Here is an 11,704-nt window from a genome sequence, read left to right on the forward strand (position 1 = left end):
TAACACTGCATTCAAAATGCCATAAACACATGTCAGAATGAAGCATTTGCGTCAAATGGCAAACACTGCTTTCATAATAGTACATTTTTGGATATCCCATGTAAACACTGTTGTTCTAAATCTAAAGCTCTTTGGTCTTTCATAGGCTTATATCTACATTTCAATACAATGTTCTACAGTGAAAGTAATCTGCTGAGAGGGGTAACAAGTTCACTGTAAACACCAATGCAATGTAGAAACAGAAAATATTTATTAGGCCAAACATTACTGTTGTATACAGTAGCATACAACAAAACCATAAACATATGTAAACCAAAAATATTTTCTTTAGAATACAGTAAAGAACACAATTGTGTGTGTGAGGTCCCGGGGGGCAGTCCAGGAGTTGGTAGGAGGGGGTGGGCAGTCATCAGTGCTAAGCTACGCTTCATCTCTTCTCCGGCCTGGGTCTGGCCACAATATTTTCTCTTGCCAAACATCGAGGGAAGTATCTCCTAGCATGTGTATCCAACCTTGGACAGAGGCAACCTCTATGTCCCCACATGCATCCTCCATTGCCTGGAGAAGCTGCATGCGGGCATAGGGTTGGCGATCATACACTTTCCAGCGCCAGGCTGAGAAGAATTCCTCTATGGAATTTAGAAAAGGTGAATATGGGGTAGGTACAAAACTACAAATTGTGGATGGGTGGCAAACCAGTTTTGGACCAGAACAGCCTGGGGAAAACAGACATTGTCCCATAAAACCACAAATCTAGCAGGCTCCTGATCTGGATCAGGGACAAGCATTGTGTAAATTGCATCCAGAAAAGTGAGCATATGGCCGGTGTTGTACGGACCCAGTGTGGCATTGTGATGGAGGACCCCGTTTTGAGTGATGGCAGCACACATAGTGTTATATTACCCCCACGCTGTCCAGGGGCATTGGTAATTGCCCTCTGTCCTATTATATTTCTTCTGCGGTGCCTGCCTGGTTTTGGTGAGGTTGAAGCCAACCTCATCCACATAAATAAATTCATGGCGAATTACATGGGCATCCAGCGCCAATACTCTCTGTAACAGACAAAAGGATTTACAGATGAGTAAATATGGTATGTCTGAAGTACTGGAAGTAGTGTTGCATACATACCTCTACAAAGTCATGTCACATATTCCTGACTCTGTCAGAGTTTCTCTCAAATGGCACCTTGTAAAGTTGTTTCATCGTCACTCGGTGCCGTTGGAGGATGCGTTGTATGGTCAACAGGCTTACAGCATCGATGTTGTTAAATATGGTGTCATTATTCAAGATATGCTCTCTTATCTCTCAAATCTTAATTGCATTGTTGGCCAAAACCATATTTATAATTGCAGTCTTTTGTACATCTGTAAACAAGCGTCCATGTCCTCCTTTCCGTCTTTGCCTTTCCACTCTGTACAGAATTCAAACACAGAATTCAAACACAGCATAGGAACTGTAAACAATGTACAAAAAAATGTAGTACAGCATGATAACCAACCTCATTCATTCAATGCAGTGCAGTAAATGGATGGCTTAGAGTTACAAATGTTTATGCAATACTATGCAGTCATACGTATTTTACAGTACATTACTGTAATGCTAAAATAGTAATTAGATAGTTGCATACCTGTTCTCATTTCTGAAGGTTTGAATTATGGACGCCACTGTAAATCGACTCAAGTTGGGCTGGACTCTCAGTCCAGCCTCTCTCATGGTCAAACCGTGGTTGATCACATGATCAACAAGTGTTGCCCTAATCTCATCAGAGATGGCTTTCCTTCCTTCTCTTCTTTGCCCTCGTCCTCTTCTTCCTCTTCCTCTCGCTCCTACTCCTCTTGCTCTCTGTCCATTGTTGGCATCCATTGTTCAAAACAGGTAATCTGACCTTTGACCTATTTATAGGCCTATACTACAGTAAAGCAGTGATTGGTTAGTGATCAGTTAAGCTATTAGTGTTTGCACATGTGAGGAGTGTGTGTGTGACCTGGTGAATAAGTGTAGTATTTTGTTTGGTTGTGTTTGGAAAAGGAAAGCAAGTCACTTCCTGTTAGAGTTTTGTGTTTTAGGTAGAGAATTGTGTGTAGTGTTTTGAAAAACGTTTTTTATGCAATTGACAACTGAGTCAAAGGCTGAGAAATAGCTTATGGTTTTGGAAATTTGGTGTGTAGTTTTGCACTTTGAGTGAGAGGTGTGACATGAAAAGATTTTGTGTGTAAGCAGTTGGAAAAAAACTGAAAAAACAGTATCAAGCAATCAGGTAAGTGCAGCAATTACACCATAATCCATGCTACTGAGTAACTGAAACAACCAGGAATAACATCATTTATTGTTGGCAGGTAAAATATTTGGATGTTGTTACTGGTATAAAGTGTAATTACAAAAGGCTGCACTTCATTATAATGCAAGTTGTACTCTACTTAGCCCGTGTGTGTGTGTGTGTGTGTGTGTGTGTGTGTGTGTGTGTGTGTAGAGACATGCACAGAATACATTGTTGTCACTCGGGTTTGTTGAGCAGTATATCACAAAACAAAGCAGTGGTACATATCAGCAAGCTATAGCTCAATAGAGACATGTTGCAATGGCACATTTATAGAACTAATACTGTTCAGTGTAGTAAAACAGTTTATCATTGACTACATATCCAAGGGACTGAGGCCAGCTATGTACTTTTTCAACTGGTCTGCCAGGCTGTTTTGGTTCATTTCCCTCAGTGTTTTATAAATGGTATCCAGGTAACTGGTATCCAGGTAAATGAGCCTTGAAAGTTGACAAGGTAACCTGGATAGGCATCTATGCACACCTCCGGCAACCCGACGTCAGGACACAGTTTAACATTGAAGTAATAAACGGGACAGCTGGGCTGAGGCTCTAGGTGTAGCCCTTCGGGACTGACCATCTGCCAGTTCCCTACACTGAAGCTTGGGTAGGCGATTGTCTGGACTATCAAACAGCAGCTCCCCGAAGGTGGACATGTGCATGTCTCGATCCTCATGGTAGCTCTTGTTGTCTAGCCTCAGAGTAATTCCCTCGCAGCCACAAGCCGTCAGCACGGCCACCAGGTCCGAGTCTCCGGTGCACACGGTCACGCTACCTTTCAGAACGTTGGCCAACTCCACGAGCAGCGTGTTAGCCTCTGTGCTCATACACCCTAGACACGCGTCCCTCAATGTAGACAATTGTATAGTCTCGGGGTCGGCGGAATTCGCCACAAAGACGCCCTCGTGTCCCTCAGGCCTGTCTATCGAACCGTCAGCATAGCCGGGATCTAGGTCTGACAGCTCACCACGCTCAGGAGGGTTCAGATCTTGGAACGTGTTCACGAATAGAATGTCGTCCTGACACTCCCAGTACACCAGGTACGTCTGGTGGAACGACACCAGGTTATCGACCGAGGTTCCCTCTAGGAGTTCGTCCTCGGAGGAGGCTCCTTTCGCGCCGGTCACTAGGAACAACTTGTTTTTCATACCCATGTCGGCCAAAATCTTCATCATGGTGTATTCTATTGCGCACAGATTACGCTTACAGAATGCTATGTGAGGTAGCGGGGGGCGGTTCAGTCTGATCTCCCTCACGGCCGGCTTCTGAGCTCCCACGCCGTCCATTACAAGCACTACACACCGGCTGTGTGCATTTTCCGAGATGTAACAAGACGCCAGGGTTCTGGCCATGCTAACTATGGACGCCTGAGGATCATCCTCGATATAGTCACTGTCCTTGACTTTGTGGATTACCATGAGATGGTCTATCAGAGTCCAATCCTGTTTTTGCCACGGTCTGTCGATCAATTCAAGCGGCGCCAGGTGAGGGTTTGCGAGCATCGCGTGAAGGGCCTTGTGTTTCAACCCCATGTCCATCAATGCGTTATACCATCGAATAGAAGAGGGATGGAGTAGGTCTAAAGTATGTCTACAGGGACAGTGTAGCCGGGCAATATGTATGGTTGGGTCTTTCATGCACCTCTGGGCAAATGCTGTACGGTTGGAGCCCTGGTTGGACAATGAGCCCTGCTACAAGGAACTGCTCTAGTGTTGGCGACTCGAGCCCTGTTTGGATGGTCGCAAGGGAACTATTGCATTGCAGGAGCAAGGACACTACATGTACGTTTATTCGTCTTCATCGTGGTCGATTCCAACAGGAGAAACGACATCGGTGTCTCGGGTGATTGTCACCTGTACACTCTTCCTGATATCCAGTTTCTCCTGGTTGCCTGGTTGAAAAGTATGTTCCTGTAACACATCGGTAGGCTCTAGCCTTGGGGTCGCTCTCCTTGCAGTTGAGGCTCCGCTGGCCTCGACCCTCTCCACTCTCATGTTGACACACGTAGGTGCCAGACAGTTAACTTCTTATGGCTGCAATCCAGTTAACGGGAGTGATTTGACAACAGCCAGTCAAAGTGTAGGGCGCCATTTTCAAAATATCAAAAATCTCATAATTAACATTCCTCAAACACACGTGTCTTATACCATTTTAAAGCTTTTCTCATTGTTAATCCCACCAAAGTGTCCGATTTCAAATATGCTTTTCAGCAAATGCATTACAAACGATTATGTTAGGTCTCCACCAAACCACAATAAGCACAGCCATTTTCCAGCGAAATATAGCATTCACAAAAAGCAGAAATAGAGATCAAATTAATCACCAACCTTGAATTATCTTCATCAGATGACACTGATAGGACTTCATGTTACACAATACATGCATATTTTGTTTGATAAAGTTCATATTTATATAAAAAAATCTGAGTTTACATTGGCGTATTCGATTCACTAGTTCCAAAACCATCAAGTGATTTTGCATAGCCACTTTGTTTCAACAGAAATACTCATCATAAATGTAGATGACAATACAAGTTATACACATGGAATTATAGATATACCTCTCCTTAATGCAACCGCTGTGTCAGATTTCAATTTGTTTTAACGGAAAAAGCAACCCATGCAATAATCTGAGACGGAGCTCAGAACAATAGCCAAATTAGCCGCCATGTTGGAGTCAACAGAAACCAGAAAATACATGATAAATGTTTCCTTACCTTTGATGAACTTCATCAGAATGCAGTCCTAGGAATCCCAGGTCCACAATAAATGCTTGATTTGTTCGAAAATGTCCGTTATTTATGTCCAATTAGCTACTTTGGTTAGCGCGTTTGGTAAATAATTCCAAAGTCACAAAGCGCGTCCACTATAACGTGATGAAATGTCCAAATGTTCCGTAACAGTCAGTAGAAACATGTCAAACGATGTACTGAATCAATCTTTAGAATGTTGTTTACATATATCTTGAATAACGTTCCAACCGGAAAATTAGAATGACTTCAGATGACCGGTGGAACGCAGGTCCTTCCCCTGTGAACGCGCATGGTCAACTCGTGGCAGTGGTGACTATTTCCTGTCTCATTCGACCCCCCTTCACATTAGAGTCATCAGACAAAGTTCTATTGACTGCTAACATCTAGTGGAAGGCGTAGGAAGTGAAATCTGAACCATATCTCGCTGTAATTTCAATGAGAGCTTGGTTGAAAATCTGCCACCCCCAGAAAAAATACAAACAGGAAGTGGAATTTCTCAGGTTTTTGCCTGCAATATGAGTTCTGTTATACTCACAGACATAATTCAAAACAGTTTTCTATCCAATACTAACAATAAAATGCATGTATTAGCAACTGAGACTGAGGAGCTGGTCATTTACAATGGGCACCTTTTCATCCAAGCTACTCAATACTGCCCCTGCAGCCATAAAAAGTTAAGCACCTGGGAGCAGAAACAGTTCATTCACGGGAACTTCCGTCGCATTGTCTTAGAGATCGTGGGCCTTAAACAACTCTGTATGGTAACCTGGTTGGTGCATGGCCTGACTATCATCAGATACGCAGCAGACCGCTCTGCCATGCCGGGGTACATGAGCGAGAACATCAGCCACGTATGCCACAGTTGCGTGTTGTATCGCCACAAGGTGGCCTGGTCTAGAACGTCTTTGTTCCTGGTCTTGAGCTCCAGCAGGGCTACGTCTCCCTTTAAGGTGTCGTGGGCCACTAGGTCCACCTCGGTGTAGAAGCCCCATTTGCAGCGGATGAACTTGCAGCCTCGCCTACAGCCATTGTGGTATGTGTACGATCCGGGTTTACATAACCCATCGGGCTTTAGCACACTGGCAACCTTGAGGCCTGCGCAAATGGGAGCAAGACGCAGAGCCTCGAGCTGCGTGAGATTGAGGCGTGACATGGGGCCGACGTCTCGCAGTCTCTTCTTTCCGTTGAACACGTCTTTGCACTGCACGTCTACCGCAATGCCTATGACTGTGGACATATGGCTCATATCTCAGAAGCACCTGCAAGCGGCTGGAGTCAGGGGTCTACACTTGAACAGTTGCAGCATGCCTTCCTTGACCACCGATCCCTTGGACTCGGGCGCGTTAAGGTTTCTTAGGTACTCAGGCAGCAACTCCAGCGAGCTCTCGGGGTTGGCGTTCAGGTCCTGCACATCCCTGGTGAACAGATCCATGTTTATCATGTTGTGGCCCGTTGAGCACTTCCTGCAGCACATGGTAGACGCTAAGGTTCTGGTGATTGTACCAACGGTGGTCAGCTGTAGACTTGGCACACAGCGCACCACCGAAGCCCCGGAACTCGATCACAGGGTCCTGGAGCTTCATTGTATTAAATGTTCTAGGACTGTTAGGTTGCTGTGATAACCCTGTCCCTTTGTGAGAAACAGAAGTAGCACAGCTAAGGTATCCATACTATTGCAACGCCAGTAAGTAAGGAAGTTCAAAGCAGAAGGGGGAACAAGGCCCCAGGGATCCCCTCTGAGAGGGGAGGGTAGCCTAGTGGTTAGAGCGTTGGTCTAGTAACCGGAAGGTTGCAAGTTAAAATCCCCGAGCTGACAAGGTACAAATCTGTTGTTCTGCCCCTGAACAGGCAGTTAACCCACTGTTCCTAGGCCGTCATTGAAAATAAGAATTTGTTCTTAACTGACTTGCCTAGTTAAATAAAGGTAAAATAAAAAAATTTTTAAAAAAATATGAATCGCAAGAAACCTGTTTAACAACAGAAGGTTAGGGGCCCCGAACGGCCCCATACTGAGCGCTGCCCGTTTCAGGGGCAAGAGCCTCCATCGCAGTCATCACATCTCTCATCGTGGGGTTTCTTACCATCTCCAAAAACATTCTGTACTTCATCAACAACAAACACGGTACAAGGACCTCAGACTCGCAGCAGTTGTCCCATTCCGAAGGCAGACCTGACTATGAGTACGCGTACATCCACTCTGGGATTGCCCTCGTCACGCTTGGTTATCTTGCCATGGTGGTGAGCATAGTGCTCAGCTACTTCGCCTCCAAGTGCAAAAAAAATTTACAACTTTGATGGCTTCTACAAGCGTCCGGAGTCCGTCAAGAGCACCAGGACCGTGATGGCATGCCTCATCATGAGGCTGTTCATAGCTGTTCATGGCCGTGATCTCGGGCTGCATGGAGCTGCTTTACCAACCTATGATCAGCGACGCCCAAAGGTTGCATAACATGGAGTGTGCTATCGCAGTGTTCAACATCATAATCTACATAATGTACGTGGTGACCATGGTGCTTACTTCGACTGTTCTAAAGGGGAAGCACAAAGTGATCACGGTTGATGGTCCGCGAGACATCCCTGAGGTTGTGGCGATACCCTTCTCAGCTCGTGACTGCATCAGCAGAAGCATCAACTCGTACAATTCACAGTCGAGCTTCATCTAAGGATCTCGAGCCTCTCCCCGAAGTCTCCGCCGCTTGGGCTCAGTGGCAAAGGGGAACGTGGAGCAGGACCGCAGCCCAACCACGCAAGACCCAACCTCTCTTGGCTCACCCTGAGGGCATCATTGGGAGACCTTTGCCTAATAGGTGTAGCTATTATAATATTTTGCAAGGAACCCTAAGTGTGTCCTGCTGCATCGTGGTTACATTGTTCAATTGTCTTCTTCTAATGACTTGTTAAGTAACATGTTGTGTATGGCATATCTATTTCTTTATTAGTTCATGGAACCGAATAATAGACTGGAGGCAACAAGTAAAACCATTGTCCAAACAGCAGTATATTGTCCTGTGTGATGTTACCATAGCCCTCTGGCTTCTCTCACATGTCACAGGTATATAGAGTGTGTAGCAGTGGGCAAAGCTGTGCTACCTATTTGAATAAATGACAAGGAACCAATGTGTGAGCTTCTGTTCAGTCTTTTATTGACACACGTTCAAAGGAATACATTTTGAATAGGCACATAGGAACCGCTACATTGGTCCGGTCCATATCGGCGCCACACTTCACTTCTTTATTATAACCAGAACATTGTTGCGGGTAGGACAGTGGTAGACAGTGTCCATAAACTCATTCTTGAAGAACGGGTACATGAACGGGTACATGCAGCAGCCCACCACACACCTAGGGAATGACAGAGATGTGAGTTCTTAGTTTCGTCATTACAACAGGCTGCCACAGACATTACAACAGTTATGTGGAGAAGAAGGGTCTAAGAACCCACCTCACCCCATAAGTAAGAACAAGGCAGTCCTTGCCATTGCCAGGGAGTCGAACTTATAGCGAATTACCGGCGTGTCATATATTGCAAAACTCTGAACAGCTCCAAGTGTACAGGAGGGTCACGGGGAGTGGAATGCTGAAGCGTATAAAGGTTAAGCGCTACAGTGGCCTGTTACCGAGCGCTCATCTCCTTTCGCACAGGGCTATTTACTGGCAGCCTGCTCAACAAACCGTTTCATAGGTTACTATATTATAATGAATATTACTATTCAAGTCATAGTCCGGGCAGCAATGAGTGAAGAACGTTAACGTGTGAAAGCTATTATCCCTGGCAACAGCAAACACTGACCGGCCAGTGTCTCTGACAGCAACTCCCTTCGCTTTCTACTAAAGCTATGGCAGCCTGGTACGACTGCCTCCTCTTGAAGAACAGGACCCTGACAGATCACGAGAAGGAAAAGCTGGACCGTGTCAACGTGAGATCCATCAGCGCCAACGGTGTCGATGTGATGATAGGCCCAAAGGAGAGTCTCTTCACCAGACCCATGTGCGTGCAGTTGACACACTGCCACCATCTCGACACCCTACTAGCCATCATGGCGTGCTACTTCTACCCGGGAGTGGAAAGTTCTTACGACTATCCCGTGAGACAAGTTCACCGTGGGGCAGCCGCCCGACCACGCATCACAATCCCCCGTCAAGTCAGAGGGGAGAGGAGAAGAGTAAGGAAAGTATAGATACAATAATGCTAAAGTGAATATTACCATCCTATTCACACTACACACACCAGCGGAAAGCCCATGTTCCACCCTGGACCTGTTCCACTTATCCTTATTCTGTCAGGGAGCAAACCTCAAGACATTGACTTGGCCACCAGCTACCGAAAACTGTGTCTCATTTGGATGCATGTATGTGTATGTATGTATGTATGTACTATGGCCATGAAAAAGAATATGAATAAATTGTTCAACAGTCCATCTCACAGTTCCGTGTCTGTTGTTACATTGACTATGTATCGCTACCCCTACACCTGTCTCTCCCTCATTACTATGCAAGGCATAGCTCGCAGTGTTTCATATCCCAAATAGGATAGGCTTTGCACTCCCATCACTTATATTTTCAGCTCCAGGTTGGTGTTTACATTGGGAGGGGAAAGCAGCATAAACCACCCCTGACAGAGATACGGTTGATTAGTCAGTCCTGCCAAGCAAATCCCCCCGAATGCACTCTGTGAGACTGTGACATGTGGTGACTGGGGTAGAGTAGCATATTGTTGCCTAAGTCAGTTGCATACATTTTTGCCACAGAGACATTTAGACAGAGAACAGGACAGTGTTTCATAGAGACTCCACAATAGCCACCGGTGAGAACCCCCAGACATTATTCATATCACAGGCCTTGTGTTATGTGGCCCAATAACACTGTTATGCCAAGTTCACACATCACCCGCACCGGGTAAACACACCCTACCAACGGTCCTGGTATATGTGACAACTATTTCATGTGCCGCATCGGAGTGAAAAGAGAGGAGCTGAACCCCACCCTCAATTCAACAGCACCACTGTGGCAGCCAAGTGCAGGGACTATTACCTAGATCGGATAGAGCAGGACGTGAGACCAACAGTAGGGGGAGATGATGGGAAAGCACATGCCGAAGCACACAGGCTTTTCGGCTGCTCACAATTACTATTATGCTCACCCGCTACAGTGTTCCTAACCAAGAGATATGTTATTGATATAGTTTTAGAAAAGTTTGAGAAAGAGTTAGGTGTAAAGGGACAGACTGCTGGAAATCAACCCCGCGTGTCCTGTCTGTGAAATCTCCAGGATGTGAGTTGAGGCAGGACCTCCCGCTAGTGTCCACGCGGGGGTACTGTTGTATAATATAAGTGAAATGTGTTTGTGGATAAATAACCCTCCCGTCGTCCTGGGGTCAGAGCGACCCAGCCAGCCACTGGCGAGGCGTATGCCATTGAGTGTAGAGAGTCTGAGAGTGTGGCGAGGTTGTGTGTGGCTCCTCGCTCTGCGCTCTGTGCTCATGGGTCAGAGCGACCCAGGCCCTGTGTTTCCAGGGCTCCCGCTCTGCGCCCTTGAGTCAGAGCGATCCAGCCAGCCACTGGCAAGGCGTATGCCATTGAGTGTAGAGAGTCTGAGAGTGTGGCGAGGTTGTGTGTGGCTCCTCGCTCTGCGCTCTGTGCTCGTGGGTCAGAGCGACCCAGGCCCTGTATTTCCAGGGCTCCCGCTCTGCGCTCGTGAGTCAGAGCGACCCAGCCAGCCACTGGCGAGGCGTATGCCATTGAGTGTAGAGAGTCTGAGAGTGTGGAAGACCCCGAGGAAGCCCCCGAGGATGAGCACGAGGACAAACACGAGGACCAACGCAAGGACGAGCACGAGGACCAACGCGAGGAAGAGATCTCCTCGGCTCCGGACCAAAGGGAGACGTTGCTGTCGAAAAACGGCAAAATAGAATGGTCCCCCGTGGCCTACGGCCACATCCACAGGGCCCGTGTGATCTGCCGGACCGGACGAGACTCCGCGACCCACACCTGCGACATCGCATCCACCTTCCACCTGTTTGTCCCCCCGGCGATAGAAAGGATAATTCTGGAAATGACAAACCTGCATGGGGCCAGAAAATACGGCGGCGGCTGGCGAGCCATGGACGCCACGGACCTGCGTGCCTACGTAGGGCTGCTGATCCTAGCGGGCGTCACCAGGTCCCGAGGCGAGGCCGTGGCCAGCCTGTGGGACGCCGAGAGCGACAGGACCGTGTTCCGAGCCACCATGCCGCTCAAGGTCTTTCACAGGTACTCGAGGCTGCTGCGATTCGACGATCGCCAGTCAAGGCCCGCCAGACTCGCCACTGACAAACTCGCAGCCATACGAGATGTCTGGGACCATTGGGCTGCGTGGCTGACGGCCCTCTACAACCCGGGGCCTGACGTGACGGTGGACGAGCAACTGGTCCCGTTCAGAGGTACTGTGCATGTGTGCGTGCGTGTGTGTGTGTGTGCGTGTGAGTGAGTGTGCGTGTAGGGGATGCGTGTTGTCCTCGATCTGACAACGGGACTGAGCTGTTGCAATGTCACCTGTGACAACGTCTTCACCTCCTACGAACTGGGCCAGCGGCTCCTCGAAAGGAACCTCACCATGGTGGGCACGGTGAGAAAGAACAAGGCCAGGCTCCCGTCCTGT

General features: G+C 47.4%; 1 pseudogene; it reads right to left on the bottom strand.

Moving 5' to 3' along the window:
• Nucleotides 1-5,771: 5,771 nt before the first annotated feature.
• Nucleotides 5,772-7,134, bottom strand: LOC149980141 (uncharacterized; annotated as a pseudogene).
• Between the last annotated feature and the right edge of the window lie 4,570 nt (nucleotides 7,135-11,704).

This window comes from Oncorhynchus mykiss, chromosome 10 (assembly GCF_057628025.1).
Source record: "Oncorhynchus mykiss isolate SJ-2025 chromosome 10, ASM5762802v1, whole genome shotgun sequence".
NCBI lineage: Eukaryota > Metazoa > Chordata > Actinopteri > Salmoniformes > Salmonidae > Oncorhynchus > Oncorhynchus mykiss.